The sequence below is a fragment of the Anthonomus grandis genome, chromosome 3, assembly GCF_022605725.1.
Source record: "Anthonomus grandis grandis chromosome 3, icAntGran1.3, whole genome shotgun sequence".
Lineage (NCBI taxonomy): Eukaryota > Metazoa > Arthropoda > Insecta > Coleoptera > Curculionidae > Anthonomus > Anthonomus grandis.
Window position 1 is genome coordinate 41283415 of NC_065548.1, and position 19888 is coordinate 41303302.

A 19888-nucleotide genomic window follows, 5' to 3' on the forward strand; every position below is an offset into this window, starting at 1 on the left:
GTGTGCCAAATTTCAAATTTTTATATTAATGCAAAACATAAGAGGGGCGGGGGGGAGAGAGATTAAGAACCGCACTATATATATAGTGCGTTATATTTGCTTTACTTTCTTTAAATCTAATGTTATAATATTTTAGATATATTTTCTTTTTTCTTATTTACTCTCGGAGTTTTTAATAATTCTGGAAAAACTAATTTTAGATAAAATAGTATCTTAATTTTATGGCCTTATATTTCATTTATTGACCTCAGTATATAGGTGGGGCCGTCTAGTGGTTCTTTTTCATAAATCGTCTTTTAATCTAAATTCATTGTTTTTCTCAGTTGGAAATTATTTTTCTCTTTTGTGATCTTTTATAGTGATTTTGTACTCCAATTTCTTCTGCTACATACTAGGCCGACTAAAAACAAAAAAAAAGCTAACTTGTACCTTGATGGGGATGGAAAAAATTTAGCTAGCCCATAACACCCGTCAGTTTATACCGGATTACACAGAAAAAAGGGAACACTTAATAACTTACTTACCCTTTAAGAAAAAAATTTAATTTGGTATATCGATAAAATATTCGAAGAGCATCTTTTGACATATTCTGTTATTTTTCGTTACTTCCTTTTAACACTAACTTTTTTATTTTAAATTGGACTGAATTGGTATATTATTACGTATTGTGATAGAAAATTATATTCTGAGAATAATGATACTGCATTTGCTACTTTTTATTTTATACTCATAGAAAAAATCCACTTTTTTAAATTTGAAATAGAATGCCATGAATGCGTTGAATGTTTTAATTTTGAATCAAGTAATCACGGAAAAAACGGTTCAGATGAATGGTTTTGGTTCGCCATTCCTGCTGTTTCTCCTCCATACTAACTATTAACTCGTTTGATTGTTGAATATCATTGGCTAGGCTTAAAGGTATGTATGCGTGGTCGGATAAGCAAGCACCTCTATGTAAAGGCAAGTTTGATTTTCTTTTCTTATTTTTAGTCAAAGTTAGTCTTGTTTTTCTCATGACATTGTCCAGATCCATGTCAGTCTATGCGATTACTCTGAATGAGTATGTTAATTAATACCGGTATTGCCAAAATGTTTATTGCTTTGAAAAGATGTTTACTATTGAGTTTACTCTTGTAGATTCTGTATACTCTAAAGAGATATTTCTTAAAAAAGTTTTCTTTAATACTAGTGTGATTATATATAGGCATCTTCTTCTAGCATAAACTCTATCAAGCCGCTGTCTGTCAGTTGCACTTCTCTTGTTTTACATTTGCCATTCTCTATAATGATTACTTCACATTTCTTCAGGCCGAATTTTATACTGGTATCTTTGACAACTTGATTAGTCCTTTGTGTATATCATTATATTTATAAGAGCGTATAATCGTTCATATAAAGCTATCGCACTTCCCTCTAGGGAGGGGAAAGCATTCACTTATCCCAGATATCAGAAGGATAAAGCTCTGATAAAGTCCTTTCCATGTTATCGGACTCTGTTCGCTACCTTTATTTACATAATACACTTCTAAATTACATATGTTTTTTAAACTAGTTTACGTTATCTGCGTTTCTAATGAACTGTCTGACCATTATTATTATTTTTATTATTATTATTATTATTATTACTATTAATATTATTATTATTATTATTATTATTATTATTTTAGCTCTGATGGAGTCCTTTCCATGTAATCGGACTCTGTTTGTTAAACTTTATAAGTACATGATGTGTTTTTTAAACAATTTGATCTTATCTGCGTTTCCAATGAACTTTCTGACGATTCGAAATGTGGATAATAGCGTCGACTTCTACATCAGCTTATAGATGCTTTTCTTAAGGTTGAGCAGTTTCATGTTTTTGATCAGGCTTTTTGGTATTACTCCCGTTGACACAATAATTGGAAGTCTTGTCCGCACTTCTCTCATCGCTCATTGTCTTCGTATCTGATGTTCTAGATCTCTGTTCTTAATAATCTTCTTATTAAGTTTTGCTCTTAGGTTAATATTATTGGGAATAGCTACATTAATATTATTATTATTATTATTATTATTATTATTATAAGCAGCTACATAAATTAACTAAGCAGTTAACTCGTATTTGAGTAGTTCTTAGGAATGAGAATACATCAGAGCTTCCGATCTTCAGAGATTCGATGAACTTTCGGATAATTCGTTATGTGGATAGCAGTTTAAATTTTTTTAATTTGTATATGTTCTCATTCTTTGGTTTTCGGGTCAGTTTTCTCCAAATACTTCTAGATAGAAGACTGTTAGTTAACAGTCTGAAATTTCCCTTATTTTTGAATTAATAAATTTGATTTTTTTACCCTCCTGTAATAAATTTAATACACTCAAAAGTTTTGAATCCTTAGTTACACCTGTCATACTTTTTTGCTTGATCATCAATTCCACATTCTTGCATAAGCACTAATCATCCTGTACTTTAAGTGAAAAGCGGTATCGAGATGTTTCTATTAAATTTCGTTAATGAGCCTACCCTGTAATGGTTTTTTTATCCAATTTTTAATCTTGTCTTGCTCTGTACTGTGATAGCTTTGTACCTCCTAAAGAGTAACCGATGTGTGGAGTCGTCAAAAATAAAAAATATAAGATGAATGAATAAATAAAAAATGACTAGGTGAATTTCGTGAATCTTAGCCTTAATAAGAAATAATAATTTAATTAAAAACTTGTTTATCTAGTTGTTTGCTATTACCTTTCCTCCCATTTCTCGTGCTTGATTCTCCCAAGGGCACTTCCAAATGCTAATGATAAAAAAATTATATTTTTAAGCATTTTTCTTAATAGAGCGCAATTCGGCAAATTTTTTAACCCACTGGTTTTCATTTTGTGCGACTTTTTACATGTATCTCATAGAATTATTCATAAAATATATTCATAATAATTATTTCTCTCTCTATATAAAATGTCATCACCGGGCAACTACGTGATAATACTCTCATTTATACATCTACTTGTATCTTACGTGATTTTAATACAAAGTAGAGTTGAATGCTTAATATCCCTAGAAAATATGAAGCGGCCTTGCTATTGACATTATCTAATTTCACGGTCATTGACTATATATATTATTGGCTATTATCTTAAAGGGGCTAACTATTGATTATCTGATTTATGCTATACCCTCAAGACAATTGAGTACAGATGAATAGGTTATACAGATGAAATGACTGGAATTGGGCAGTACTGTTAATCCCGTATTTTCTCTCAACGATTTTTAGACAAAACTAAGTAATTTAAATGAAAAGGTGGACTGTATTTTTTATTTATAGTGTTTTCTGACTTGCCAGGTCGCTTGGTCTCTTCGGTCCGAATACATTAACAACAAACCATATTGATACAAAAAATTTCGAAATTAAATTAATTAATACTTCATTAATACAAGGCGTAACAGGAATTTTAGAATATTCTCAGTAAAATTAGCGTTTTAAGAATGTAAAATATTACTTAAGGAACCAAAAAGTAATGAGGATTAAGTAATTAGTGTTCCAAATCATCTTAATCACAATAATAAAAAAAAAAACGTACAAAGATTTGTTAAAGATATTTTGATTTAAGAAATATTAGTATTCTTTGTTTAACTAATAGTAAATTTTTTCGGTATATCTAAAAAAAACTTGTCGATATTTTTTCAATACTTACAAATACTTACAATTTTATTTCATTTTATAAATATTACATAAGATAAAATCATCATAAAACTTTATAAAAAATCGGACAATTTGCTACTTCTGATTTTTTTCTAATTGAGATCCGCATTAAATTATGCAAATCTCCGAAGCTATAAAACCCTTGATCTCGAAAATGATATAATTGGAAACAAAAAGTCAATATGGAAATAATCGTTATGGATTTAGTCGAATATTAGTGACCTAGATAAAGATGCTCAAAGGTGTTAGATCCTTGGTCAACAACCAGAATTAATAAAAAGCGAGATAAGTAATTTCCTTACTTCAAAACTTGTGGGAGAAAGATAGGTTTTCTATATGCTGCAACTTATATTTTTTAACTCAGATTTATAAGGAATAATTTCTAGCGTTTTAAAAAAACTAAAGGTTTTTGTAGTTGTGGACCGTTTCTTGCCACAGAAAGTTCAGAAGCAATAAAGTATTTTTTTTGTCTTAAGTATCACATAAGCTAAACCTTATTTTATCAATGATAAGATTTTATGCAATAGCAATATTAAATATCTGTAGCCCCAACATCACTTTTTTTTAGGGCCTATATGTTAAAATTTAGGAGGTATATTTTCATTTCCTTTTCTTCTTTGCTATAGTGATACATATGTACTTAACTTATTGTTGTCTTGTTTGTTTTTTTTCATAGTCTTTTTTTTAACGACGTTACAAGTGTTGGGAAACTTTCAATGGTAATAGAATCTGATTTTCCTTGTCACGGTGAAAATAGTATCTTTTTAGATTTACTCAGTTTTTGCTTTTGTTGGTTATTAATATTTATTTTTTAACATAGGTTTCAAACAATTAACACAACATTAATCATTAAATTTTGTGATAAAATCTGAGTATCAGTAAATGTCGCTAAGCCGTAAAGTGTGATACATCTAAGGCATTATTTGCTTTTATGGTGCCGAAATCTTGATTGATATTAAAATGACCATAATATTTGCTTTAAGGTCTAAATGACTCCTTTTTGTGATATTCACTATGGATATATGTTATATAGTTCTTCAGGTACCCAAAGATTTTTAAAAATGTATTAAAGTTTCTACTTTTGCAACACAAGCACTACTATTTCAAGATTCATACAGAAAAATCATATCGGCATACTTATGATTGAAATTATGATCTGGCATTTCTAATTATTTCAAAATGCTAAAATTTCAAATGGACAATCCATTGTAGGGTAGTTGTTTTAGATCTTTCCAGATTAAAACAAAGAACATTCAACACCGCTAATTTAAGTCGATATCCAACTTTTAAAATAAAACTAAAAAGGAATTATAAGATAGATTATGAGAAGAAATATTGAAAATCGACTGCTGAAACCTAACACATTTTTATTAAAATTTAATGCGAAAAATAAATATCACATTATTAATTAGCAAATGAAGCACTTAAATCGTTAACAAACTAAAATTCTGAATTTTAAATAAACAGGGCGAGTTTTTAAGTTAATATGCCATCTTATTAATTTTAAGAAAGCCTGACGAGTATAGTTTTATTTTGGTAGTCCTAAGTAGGAGAAAACAAAGTAGTAAATCGAGCCAAATTAAAAAATATTGTTCCCATAAGAATTACAAAAAAATGTTGTAAACAAATTCCGTAATGATAAAACTACAAATAATTCGAGGAACAAAAACTACAAAGAAAAATGTAAAGGACAAAAAATATGCAATTCGTAAATAAGTTAAATCTAAAAGTATTATAAAGTATTAGTACATAAAATCAAGACCATAATCATATTTAATTTCGCAGAAAGTCTCACCTAGCGAATTTCATTAGCCAAAGCCGAAGTGAGAGAGTTAAGCTCTTTAAAGAACTCCACTTCAGGTCGGTAAATACGCCTCACCTTAGAGTATAAAATGCAAACAAAAAAGATATGAATAAAAGTTTTACGCACCTGTATATTATATACTGTACACCGTTTATCACTGTTAAAGCTATAAGAAAAGACCTTGTAAAGAAACTTACAAACATATATGGAACTTTGAAATATGAAATATACAATGCACTCGTAAATTGAAATATTAAAGGTTAAGTAAGTAAAAGGGCGTTGTGTAAAATTAAAATAAAATAACGTATATGATGACCAGCTTATGGCTTTTAAAGTTACGTGGAGTCAATTTAGTAGTCAGACATTTAGTGCGTCGCAACAATCGATAATAAAAAACGATCTTAGTTGGGTAACCTAGTTGTATCGAGTCCGTTAGTGACTCAGTAAGCCGGAGCAATCGTACAAAATAAATTTTGTTTAATCTGTTATTATCAATGACGTGCTCCTGCGAGTGATTTTAGGTAAGGGCTTGAAAATAGTACCTGTTCAAGCCCTAGGAGTGGGCTTGAAGTAGTTGGCGGTAAAATCAAAAAGCGTTTAAGTTTGGTTTTTTACCCTATCCTTATTCTTACCCTTTGGCCCTACAACCGTAACGAGAATAATGTATTTAAAGTTATTGAATTAAATAAGATAAGCTTTGCAGACCGCGAGGTGCTTTTACTATTGATTGGAAGTGCCATTGAAAAACCTGTGACCTGTTGTCCTTTTATCACAGCTTGCTTGGACATATCTCGGAAAAAGGCAGAGCATGAAAAACTTACGCCAAGGTTGACATAGGTTGACACAACTTCAATTTTTTCAACATTTAACTGAAAAACATAGCTAGGCGCTAGACCTCTCTGCCTAAAATACATCATTCGCGATTTGGAGGCGATTCTATAGGTCTGTTAAGAATACAAATATAATGTATTTAATTTTCGTTGCCGATCGATCGAATCGAAGTCGATCTTGAAGTCACTTAAAATAACTAAGTCATCATCGTACAGTAAAAGTCATTTCATCGATGTTAATATCACGTGCATCTACTATTTTGAAAAGTTCTTCAATGTCCGATAAATAAAGGAGAAAGTTTGGGACTGAGCAATTCAGTCTAAAGCACTCCTAATGAGATTTTCAACCATCCAAAGCGCTAACCTTCTTAGAAGTCTAGCTATAAAGACTAAATAAATAAATAAATAATGCAATGAATTTAAAGAAGTAGAATTTGTTGAAATATTTTGCAGTGCGGTAGATAAGGCAAAGGTCTGAAGTTATTGGGGTCATTCGGGTCATTTTTTTTTAACATTTAAAAAGGACAAAGGACTATGACTCTGGCACCTTTTTATATTTTAAGTATTTTGTTGTAAAGAGGAGTCAAGTAAGACAACGAATTTTCTGGCGGCGTTTTTGTGAACTTATAATTAATTTGATCATTTTCTGGAGCTTTATTGTTATTGCATTTTGAGAGGGTTTGACAAAGTTCCTGCATTCTTATAGCAGAGTCAAGAGTTGGATTGCATCGGCCCCTAAAACTAAGATTTATTTTTAGGTTAAGAGGACAAATCTAATCAGGTAAAAAAACAGCTTTTCTCCTAAAGGTGTTCACTAAGCTCTAAAACGTAACAAGATTTTTTTGTATTAATTAAATATAAAGCCCTATTTTTGTGATCTTCCTTTTTTTTTGTTTTTGAAAGTTACGAAGTAGATTTTTTTCATCTATAAGCTGTTGTAGATAGGTCAGCGAAAAGTTATTCTTAATGCAGAGTCTAGCTTGGTATATACGTTATTTCTTTCTAGTCTACATTGGTCCGGCACAGACACTAGACTAGACACCCCTAAATTTTCAGAGATCTCGTAATCCGCGGTGCAAAAGTTATGCATATTCTATCTATAGCATTTAAATCGCTTAGTATAATTTCATTGCTAAAAGATATTGCCTGTTGAAACAGATTGAAATAGTTTGGGTTCCGCTTAATACATGGTACGCGGGCAGATGCAATCTGCAAACCATTTTTATAATTTTTGAGACTTGAACCTGATGGTCTTTCTAATAAAAGGCTAATGTAACCAGAAAGTCTGCCTTGACCACCTTCCCTGAGAGCATCAATATGAATACCTTAGAACTCATCAATAGGACTACCGCCCATTTAAAAACCCCAAATTCGCCATGTTTAGATTAGGTATAATACTATTTGATATGCTGCCTCTACATAGTTGGGTACTTTATACTCAGAATCCTTAACAAGAGACACATCTTCCTCATGTGCTTATTTTCTGTCTGTTAGATTGGAGTTAACAATGATAGGAGTGTTAACAAAGCAGCAACAAAGCAGACCAAATTGTAGGGAACTCTCTGGTACTTCCCAGTGGGCATATAAAACAAACTATTATTAGGGTTTGCTTTCTCTTTGCTCATTCGAGTAGTAGCAACAGACATTTTCGATATCCAGCTCGTCCTTGTCAATAAGAATCCTTGTCAATAAGTTTATTTTACATGTTCCTGTTATTCGCCTCAAGCTGCAGCTATTTTCCTTTCACATTAATTAATAGCTTCAGCATTGCAGTTTATAAGTATAGATTATATTGTTGCAAGTTGGTTCGTGCTATTTACTGAAAACGGTTGCTCAGCTGAGAGAGATTTGAGGTTAGTTTAAACTTCTTCTTGTGTCGAACACAAAAAAAATGAGCTTTTTTATAGTAAGTCCGGCATTCGGTATATATTTTCGGTATAATTTCCTGTAACCATCTAGCTAAAAGTATATTGCGACGGACAGTATACTTTGCTTACAGATAGCTTTGCTTTCGTAGCACGGAATTAATAGTAATAATTAGAAAAATACTAGATGAATATAGGACGACTAGTGAATGATATAAGGTTAGTTTTCACTGTAGATTTTTAACAGGTTTGAAACGGTTTCCAAATCATTCTTGATACGCATGCGTAAAATATAATATAATAACCTCACTTTTTTATGCCAGTGAGAAATGGGAAAATGAATAAAACATAAACAAAAACAAATTTGTTACAATGCAATACAACCTTGGTGCAAAAATAGGTGTATATTATTAACAGAGTTTAAAATTCTGTAAAAAGAATACAGAATACTGGTTTATAGTATTCATTAGCCTCACATCGCTCAGAAATAATGTTTCCTGCTTCAGGCTTACTCTTAATTGGTCGAGACCTTCTATTCTATTAAATTGTGACACAGTTTCATCTAAATAATTTTGATTTTTGGCCGTTATTTGTTCTTCAAGTAAATCTTCTTAGTCTTAGTTCATATTCAAAAGATCAGCGATGACTGGTTACACGAATTCTCTGACACTTAGCTTGAAATAAATCTGAAAACAAGTCTGACTATCAAATGACGATCAGAAATTTGTGTAAAAATATCAAACTTTTGATTTGAAACAGATCAGAAGTTTGAGTTCGAACGCACTTTGTCCTATTGCGCATGTTTATTTGTCAAAAACTTATTTCTTACTGCAGTGAGAATAATCCTAAAGATGAATAATGAATTCTAAAATCATTTAAAGAAGAAATAACTCTCTAAAATCGTTAACTGTAATTTTCCTGATGACCCAAGCAAGCTTAATTGTCGGTCTACTAGGTGGCAGAACTAAATGATAAGTTTAAGGAAAGTAATAGAATTCAACAAAATTAAGGTACAATCCCAACACCAAATTTATGAGCATCTACTGTTACTTAGTTTTGTTATTTTCCTGTTTCAATATTCCTTATAAAAAATCGGATCAAAGATTCCTACACAATCAATCAAATAAAACTCCAATTTTGTTTAAACTTGCCGACGTTCCGCAAAATATATTTGCCTCTTCAGGGCGGTTCCTCAGTTCCTCCATAAATCCCATTGTATTTAGCTACCTATTTGTCAATAGTGCACCCAGATTTAGAAATGTCCTTTTTCATAGTAATTCGGATTACATAGTCCCGTAAAATCCATAAAATACGATTTTAGAAATAAGTATGAACATTTTACAACACAAAATTATTTTTATTTTTGTTTTTCGGCTAAATTGTGAAAAATGGCTAGTGGTAAGATGGTTTTCGATGGCGATTCTACTAGTTGCTGCTTTAAATGCAAAACTCAATTCGAAAATCTGAAGACAGTTATCCAGTGTACAGGATAATGTAAACAGTACTACCCCGGTAAATGCCTAAATGTTGGTATGTGTGGTTTCCATATGCGAAAATTGACTTGGTAATGTGAAAAGTGTGAAGCAAAAAGTGAATTGCCTACTGAAGAAACAAGGAAAAAAAGCCGTGTTGATGATTTTGTGGATTTTGATTTTGAGATTAACAATACTCTTAAATTCTTAGTGGAGAAAACAAAAGAATTAAGTGAAAAGGTTGATATTATGTTGTTAGTGGAGAACCGAAACATAAATATTGAAATTGCTAGTCTCAAGAATATTAAGTACTTGGGTACAATTTTGGACCTTAATTTAAATTTTCATGCCCACGCTGATTATATTAGGAGAAAATTTTCTAAAAAAGTCGGGTTTATTAACAGAATAGGTCAAAATCTATCAATACATACCAAGCTTTCATTATACGATACCCTTGCGCTTCCTCATATACAGTTTTGTTCGACACTTCTATATAACTTAACACAGTATAAAATACAGCAACTCAAGAAAATTCAAAATAGGGCTATGAGAGCGATCCTAAGTGTAACCGCTACTCACCCATCAAGACTAACTTTGTTATCCGTTCAGCAAAGAATAGTTTTATTGTTCACTTATTTATATTCAAATTAAAAAAAGGTATTTTACCTAAATATATCTGTGATAAATTAACAATTTTTCGTGATGTCCACAATTATAACACCAGAAATTGTGAGGATTTTATTTTGTCTAATAGATGTCATGGACTAAGTGAATTCAAGAAATTACCAAATGACGTAAAAACTTGTAGAAATGTTAATCAGCTTAAGAGGCTATTGAAAGCGCATGTATTATGTAAATTTAGAGTCTATTGTTAACTTGTTGTTTTTCTTTCCTTCTTTTCTCTTTATTGTATTTTATAAATATTTTTCTTTTTTAATTGTAAATTTTGTAAATTATTCAATTATTCAACTTGCTTCCATAGTTAGATCGTGGGTCGACTTCTTAGCGGGGTATTTCTGGACCACCGGGAGGCGGTGATGGTCCATTGGAACTACCGGGACGGTGCCTATCTCCCAGGAAAAGTAACCGAGATGCCTGAAGGCGGATTCTCAATCATCTTCTCGAGACGTGACGTCTCGAGCTACCTATAATTTTTTGTTACTTCTTAGAACCTAAAACTATTTAAAAAAACAAGCAATTTACAAAAATATTTTATATTCGAAAATATTGAACATTACATATAAATTGTACAAATAAAGAAAATATTTGAACAATTAATAAAATAATATAAATCATTATACATTAGGTACACTGAATTATTATCTATTTAAATTATATTAGTTTAGAAAGGGCTGCATTCTGACGGCACTCACTAAAACCATAAAAAAAATCTGATTCGAAAAAAGCAACGTCATAAGATCATTCTTGTTTAAACTAACTTAAGTCTTTAAATTAAAAACAGCAATAATTGCTGAAAGCTAGCAAAATTTCCTAAATGAGTAGTATGGTGTTCTAGAACAGTGTTCCAGAAAAAAATGCTTAGGAAAACAGGTTTAAATTATTGACAACCATTTTATAGATCTGAAATTTTTTTTTATAGATTTAAAACTTAAATTTGAATTTATGTTTAAGATTACCAAAAATAACAAACTTTTTACTGAAAATACTGCTCTACCACCCTATTTCTTACAACATTTCCTTGACCCAATAAACCTCCTACATGTACATTAGCCAACTGGACTACTTCAATTTCATTAGGCTGCCAATTTTCCATGTCTTGTCCCAATCCAAAATCAATGCACATATTGTGTAGTGCTACACAAGTATTTATAAGCTCACCAACAAAGTTTGGTGAGTATCTTGCCACTCGCTCCCTCAATAAACACCTAAATCTTGTTTTTAAAACTCCAATAGCTCTCTCAATAACATTTCTTGCAGCAATATGTGCCTTATTGTAGCGGGCTTTGGGACTGTTTTCTGGAGGATTTAAATATGGAACAAGAAGGAAGGGTTCTAAGGGATAACCAGAGTCCCCTATTAGCCATGTACCCCTCATATTGCCTCTTTGGTATTCTTCCCATATAAATTGTCTCAGATGACACTGCCTCCATATAAACGAATCATGGTTACTACCTGGGTAATTTGCATTTATATATATAAATTTTAATTCTGCATTACATATTACTAATCCATTAAGAGAATGGAAGCCCTTCCTATTTATGAAAATGTGTTCATCCACATTTGGTTTTAAAATGGCTATGTGAGTCCCATCTATAGCTCCTATTATGCCGGGAAAATTAAACCTTTGCATGAAGAGCTCCATATTTCTATTAATTTTTTTTTTGGGTGCGGGGGAATATGATTTTTTGGGGTGATAGATGCTCACTTATAGCATTGGTAACCTCATGGATTTATCTGAAAAAGAAATAAAAGATAGGATGAGACATAAGAAAATTAAGAAACAGAGAAATTTATGGAAATAATAGGTGAATTAAAATTTCCTTTTTAACAAAAAAAGGCGGCACAAAAGGCATTAGTCCATTTTTTGCGAAACTCAGCTCACACTATGATTTAATGTTCTTGTGCTAAATGCAATATGAATTTTTTACCTACCTATGGGCACTAGTCTGGCTCACGGCCATATTAAAATCTCCACCCACACTTCTCTGGTAGCTACCAGTTGCATAAAACCTTAGGGCTACTAAGATTTTCAGTTCCACTGATACCTTATCCCTGTGTGTCGGGTGGTGTATATGAGGTCTCAAAACTTCGCACAGATGCTGGAAGAGTGCTTTATTCACACGAAAGAGTTCTTTAAAGCGATTATCACTGATACCATTAAAATCAAAACTCTCTCTGCATTGTCTCCTTCTGCGTCTAAAATCAAGATTGGCTTGTTCCCTTAACAAATTATCAAAAACTGGCAGCATTTTTAGATCACTACTAACAATAAAAACACAAGAAAATTTATTAAATAATCGGTATTAGTCCTTTGCCACAAACCACAAACAAAAATAATAATAAAAATATCATATCAAAATAATTTAACAATATGTCAACGTCAAGTCTGTCAAATTACGAGTTTAAATTTAATGCTACCAATATAAGTTTGACTTTTGCCACGACTACGACTCGAGACGTGTTGAGAATCACCTATTCGCTAGGTATCGAAATCTACTTCGAGTAGTCGTGACCTTCCGAGTCGTCACCTATCGAGAAGTTGAGAATCCTACTACTGTTTGTTCGAGTCATGATAAAAACCCGACCTAAAAACATGTGTCACAACTTGCTTGAACCACCAACATGAGCCGACCTTGTTATAAAACACAATTAATACTACCGATTGTTGATCTTTGGCAATGCAGTGGAAGCACGAATAACAATTATCATATAATGTTTTAATTTTTTTTTACTATTTTATCTATGTAGCTTTTTGCTATATAAGATTATTATTATCAAATATTCCTTTTTCTGGAGGTTAACAAAGTAGTAAAATACTGCTTTGACAATTTGTTGGGTGAGTTATGACTTGCATATTTCAAAATTGTTAATGATTAAAATAGAATGGGCCACAGAGATCGCTGACAGTGGCGCGGAACAAAAACAATAAATTATAACTGCTATAATGCAAATTTACGATTCGAGTAGAGGTGTGATATGATGTAATTTCGACGCATATTTTCCCTACATTGCCGTGAAATTGCATTTCTAAAATTCAATATGCTAATGAATGAATAATGTTTGCTTTAATTTTTACAAAGGTGAATATCCATTTTGAAATTAAAATTAAGGGATGACACCACATCGAATTTTAAGTCACATGTGTTTTTAAAATAACGTTTCTTTAATTAATTAATCAATTTTAGTCTTTTAACCAATGTTTAAATTAAATACACTTATACAAAATGGGTAAATTGTATCACACTAGTTCAAATGTGATAGCACTAAGGAATCGCATAAGAGAATTTTAAGTTTTTTATAATTAATAAATTGAAGTTAATGATGCATTTAAACTTACCCAAAAGGTTTTGATTTTTTTATGGGAGAAGATTTGTTTAAGTCAAAATTAAGTGCTGTTACGGTCTAATTAATATCGCATGGAAAGAAAACCCAATATATTTGAGTATCTTTGGTTTATAAGTGATACTTACAAGATAAGGGCGCTCCAGGGAACTTAGATACTGTTCGAAACGTAAAATAATCAAGTAGCAATTTTGTTTAGCAATAAGCTTATTATATGTTAATATTAATCACCTATATAAAAGTTATTAGTACCTACTAGTAATACTTATTAGTAATCGCGTGTACATTCTTTCCGTTTTTTATTTACTGCTCTTATTGTTTATCAAAATTTATGTTTTTGTTTAGTTTTCAGTACGAGTCTTTAGTTCGATCAGTTTAATTAGTCTTTTAACAGTGCAAATGTCATTTGCCTGATTATTTTGTCCGGAAAAAGACTGATGTTTACGAAAACAATGAACTAGTGGACATAATACTTCCATAATAATACCCTAAGGATGACTTCATAAAGTTTAAAATATTGAAATAATATAGGGAAATCGTTGTCTAGGAACGATTTATTTTTGGTGTAAATCCAACAAATATTGTATGTGCAAAATTAATCTAAGGTCACAAAAACTGGTCACTGAAATGACTTACGCTGTCAAATACCTTGCTAAAATCTAAATAAAATGAGAATATATTAATAACAAATATGTTTTGTAAGATGAAAAGTAGATGTAGCAATGTTCATTTAAGCGGAGAACACACATAGGCGATCGTGACTACGATCGCGATGGCGATAGCGATGCAAATCGTGATCGCTGGTGTAAGTGAACAAACATATTGCGATTGCGATCCAGTTTATACCAAAAGTGAAAAATGTGTAGTTTAGAGGAAGAAGCACTCATTCTTGCAATATTATTAGAGAAAGAAAATTGTACTAATGAAACAAGAAAGTAAGTATATAACCTTATCTTTTATTTGTTTTTTTTTGAAGTAGTGCATATTTTATAACAATTTAAAATAGACGTCACACGCTAAATAATATAATTTAAATTATAGAAGAAAGAGAAGGGATATTTGGGTACATGATATAAATAAAAAGCGGAACGAAGAAGGAGAATTTCATAACCCATATCCTGAACTCCGTAAGGATGAAAATCGATTCTATACGTATTTCAGAATGAATTTTAATAGTTTTGATAAAATACTAGATTTTATTAGAAAAGATATTACTAAAGATCAAACTACATTTAGGGAACCTATTGGACCAACAGAACGGCTAGCAGTTACATTAATGTAATTGAATGAGCATTTATATTTTATTCTTATTTTTTATTAAAGTGTTTTACAACAGCTAGATTACATAGTAATAAAAAATACTTAATAATTAATTAGTCAATATTGTTCGTACAGAATTCCTTATACCAGGTTGTTGTAGAACTTTCTTCAGAGACTTCCTAAACAGTACAACTGTTTGTCAAATATGAATGCTATGGGGGAGAGTTTGGCATGTTTAATACTTCCATGGAATTAAAAGAGGAACTATTGCTTGGTTGGTTTTGTCTTTGCATCCGGATTTCACTTAATTCTTGTTCCATTATTATTTTGGCAACTTTGTATTTGACCATTATCTGTCCTTCCGTCGACAACTTTTTTACACTTGCTGCGTATCCTTGAAATGCTAGATCAATTTCATCTGTAAAGTTAGTTTTCTGATTTGCAATATGCCTCTCATCTAGGAATTTGATAATTTTATCAACAGATGAAGCTTGTGGGTTGCATGTCGAGTCTCTGAATCTATTGTTTTTTTTTTTCTTGATTTCGTTTAAATGAATTTTTTGATATTTTTCGATGATTAGCTTCACTTCCTAGTATACTTTTACTTTGTAAATCTTCGTTTGTATCACTACGTTCTTCGCATTCTTCGCTTGCAAACTCATAAATTTTTGTTTCGTCAGTTACATTAGTATCAGTCTGAGCAAATTGTAAAAAAGGTCTGAAAACTTCCATCTGTTGCGCCCAAGGCCAGGTTTTGTAGCGGCAGATAGATTTAGCAGCTTTTCCAGTTTTTGTCTTTTCGGTGCGGAGATACTTTGAGTAACAATCTCTTAGGTTTTTCCAGTGTTTTTTTAGATCGTTACGTTAAATCGTTGATGGTAATATGTGACACTTTGGTGGACCTCAATGTCCATTTTCAGGAGGAAAATACAACAGAATTACATTTGTTTTCTACAAGCGACATTTATTTCTTAGCAAAAGAAACTTTATTACTTTGAATAGAACATGCTATTTTTTATATTCATTATTTTAAAATATTTTAGTTTTAGATTTTTGGCGACAGGCGATTCATATAAAACAATTGGTCATAGTTTTCGGATGGGATTCTCAACAGTTGTTTCAATTTTTAAAGAAGTTTGTGAAGCAATTTGGAAGAGATGGCAACCAATTTATATGCCAGAGCCTACAGCAAAAATATGGGAAAAATCAATTTTGGGTTATAAAAATTTATGGCAAATTCCTAATTGTTTGGGTAGTATAGACGGGAAGCATATAACTATTAAGTGTCCACAAAACAGTGGATCAAATTACTTTTCATATTTGAAAAAGTTTTCAATTGTTCTAATGGCGATTGTTGATCCTGAATACAAATTTATTACCATAAATGTAGGTGGATATGGTAAAAACAGTGACGGAAGTATATTTCAAGTATCGGCTATGGGTAGAAAATTTGCAAATGGCACTTTTAATATACCACCGAATAGATCTATATCAGATGAAGATCCCGATTTGATCGAAATAAAGAAACATTTAATTATCGCTTGTGTAGAGCACGTCGGGTTGTCGAAAATGCATTTGGCATATTGGCACACAATTGTTTAATTATAACACACTGTTTTTTAGGCCATTAAAAGTTAAAGTAGATACAGCTAAAAAACTGGTTAAAGTAGCTTGCGTATTGCACAACCTTCTACGAGTTAAAAATGTTGATCAACAGTTTGTATACTTACAAGAGAATAATGATAGACCCCTAGTTTTATTTAACAGCTTGCCGGTTGATGGAAGAAGAGCAGTAAATTTGGCTTTTGACATACGTGAGAAATTTGTTACTTATTTTAGTACTTTATAATAATTTGATTAAACTTTTCATTACTTAACTAAATATATAATAAACAAAATGCTTACCTGTGTGTTTAGTTATGGCCACAATATTGACCACTCTATATATATATTTGCTTACTTTTATGTTAACGTTGCTTTGTATTATATTTCACTGTATTTGCTAGTTTAAGTCTATATAATATCATGTAACGGCCTTATGCCTTAATCTTCATTGTACCATACTTGCTGCTTGTACTTATTGTCAAATAAAAACTGTTTTTTAAAACGTGCTTCGCACGATAAGAAACATAACTGGCGCAGTCGGTAAGATTGGAGCAGTTTGTGTGATCCAGTTTTCACGTCATCGGGACGCCGTGGTCACTGCAATCGTGAGTTTTAACTCTTCAACTCCAAACGAACGTCGAAGCTGTAAATCAACCCTGAAGTGGTCTACCACGGGAAGAAGAACAGTCGAGACACCATTTGGCAATCAAGGCACAGAGAAGAGGTGGCTGACACGGAGATTCACCTTGAGTAGGAAAAGGTTGACATCTCTCCGTCGAGGGGTAAGTGCCCAATCCTCTCAGATCCTTTCCCTTTCTCCGGTTGAGCAAGTGGAAAGTAGTTTTAAGTTTATATTTTATTTATTTAATTGTCTAAAATGTGTATGTGTATGTCTAAATAGTGTATGACAATTTATGATTTTTGAATTTGAAAAATCTATTTTTGATTTATTTAATTGTCTTGAATACAAAGTGTATGAGAATTTATGATTTTTAATTTGAAAGATTTAATATTAAAATAATAATATTATCATATTTTATATATCTAGTCTTTTATTAGTTTTAGTATAAGATACTTTTATTCCGTTAAAAGTATAAAAAATACTTTTATTCCGTTAAAAGTATAAAAATACTTTTATTAAGTTAAAAGTATAAATTAATAACTAGCACAAATCAGTTTTAACAGGCGCGAAACTTTAAAATTGATGAGTGAACCACACATTATAGACGTATTAGCGGCTAGGTTGGCTGAACCTTTAAATTTAGAAACTATTCAAGAATAGTCAACATCAATAACGAATAATTCTAGCACAATGCCGAACATCACTGTAAATTACAATCTTTTAAAAATGTATGTAGACACCATTCTACCATACAATGGTGATATTAATACTTTAAACAGCTTTATCAGTGCAGCTGATTTTCTTTTTTAAACTTACAGTAATGATAGTGATCCTATTTTAAAGCATTATTTATTAAGGACCATAAGAATGAAGCTCATAGAACGTGCTCAAATTTTAGTAGGTAGTCGCATGGAATTAACAGATTGGTTATCCATTTAGAATGCACTAATTACTTGCTTTAGCGATAAAAGAAATTTAGAATGCTTAGAACAAGATCTTTTTGTGGCTTCGCCCATACGAAATGAACATCCACTCGAATTTGCTAAAAGATTACAAGTTATAAGAAGTAACTTAGCTCAAAAAATTAATAACTTTGAATCCCGCCAAATGCATGCAGCTACAAAATTAATACATTTACGTCAATATGATACCATTTGCTTAAGAACATTCATTACAGGTTTAGCAAACCCTTTGCAAAGTATTATAAGACTGAAAAACCCTGACTGTATTGAAACAGCCATGACCATGATCATCGAAGAAGAAAACTTTCAATATACACAGAATTTATCTAAAACTTATTCACAACAATTCTCACAAATACAAAAACAACCACAACATAAACATAATTAAAATCAAAATAATCATTTAAATCAATTAACAAATTCGCATAAACAACAAAACCATTCTTATAATCAACAACAATATTATAGACAAAATAACCCTCAAAATAATCAAAATTTCCAACAAAATTCTTCTTCAACATTTCCTAGAGGCCCTGTATCTATTCAACCAAGATACATACCTCAAAGACCCCTTCCAACAAACGAACAAGTATTTGGAAAATCCAAGAACGTGTTTAAACCAACAGGCCAAGTTCAAAAAAATAAACCTGAGCCCATGTCAACTCGTACAAGTTATACGATACCCAGAGACCTTTCTAATAGAAACTTTAGGTCTCAAGAAATCTTCCAAATAGATAACTCGAATCATGAAGACTTCCAAAATCATGAATATAATGATCCTCAATACGATCCATCAGATTATGAGTCAGATTACCCTCATAAAAATGCTACTTGTCTAGGTTATAATGACCCAATTGAAAATTGCGATTTAGAAAAAGATCAAATATCTTGTGAAAATGAAAATTTTCATACAACCCCGATTTTCGATCCTCAAAAATGACCTATGAAATAAACACTCAAACAACCAATAATAGTTTACCTTATATAGAAATAAAAAATCCCCCTATGAAATTACTAATTCATACTGGATGTTATCCTTCCATTTTAAGACCCTCAATTGCTGAAAAATATTTCCCAGACAGAATTTATCAATTTTCCTCAAAATTAAAAACAGGTGTAGGAGAAAAAGAAACTCTCTTCAAAGCAGATTTACCAGCATTTAACGAATTCAAAACAAATGAACCAATTTCATTTATTTTGTATGATTTTCATAAATTTTATGATGGAATTTTAGGATTAAAAGAATTAACTCGATTTCATCTCAATATCGATCTGACTAATAAACAACTCATTAATCTAACTCGAAACCTTATATTACCCTTTAAATATCGTGAACCTGAGTCAAGTTTCAAGATAACGGTAAATGCACACGAAATACTTAGTGCAAAAATTCCTGTTACCACACAAGAATTTGTCGATGTTGTCATTCCTGAAGATACTCTTGATAATTTATACGTGCCCGAAACGATATGTACCGCAGAAAACGGTTTTGCCCGCGTAGACATTTACAATAATACCGATGAAAACATATCCGTTGACTTAGACAAACCTTTTAATTGTTATCTTTTTCCCGAAATTATAAAGGAAAATTACGACTTTTTACATATAAACGAGTTCATCAATCAAAAAGAAAAATCTCATTTTTCTAATAATTTTTATAGAAAGAATTTCGACATAAAATCTCAGATAAGACACGCTCATCTAAATGACGAAGAAAGAAGAGAATTATTTAAATTAATTCGAGAATTCGTTGATATTTTTCATAAAGAAAATA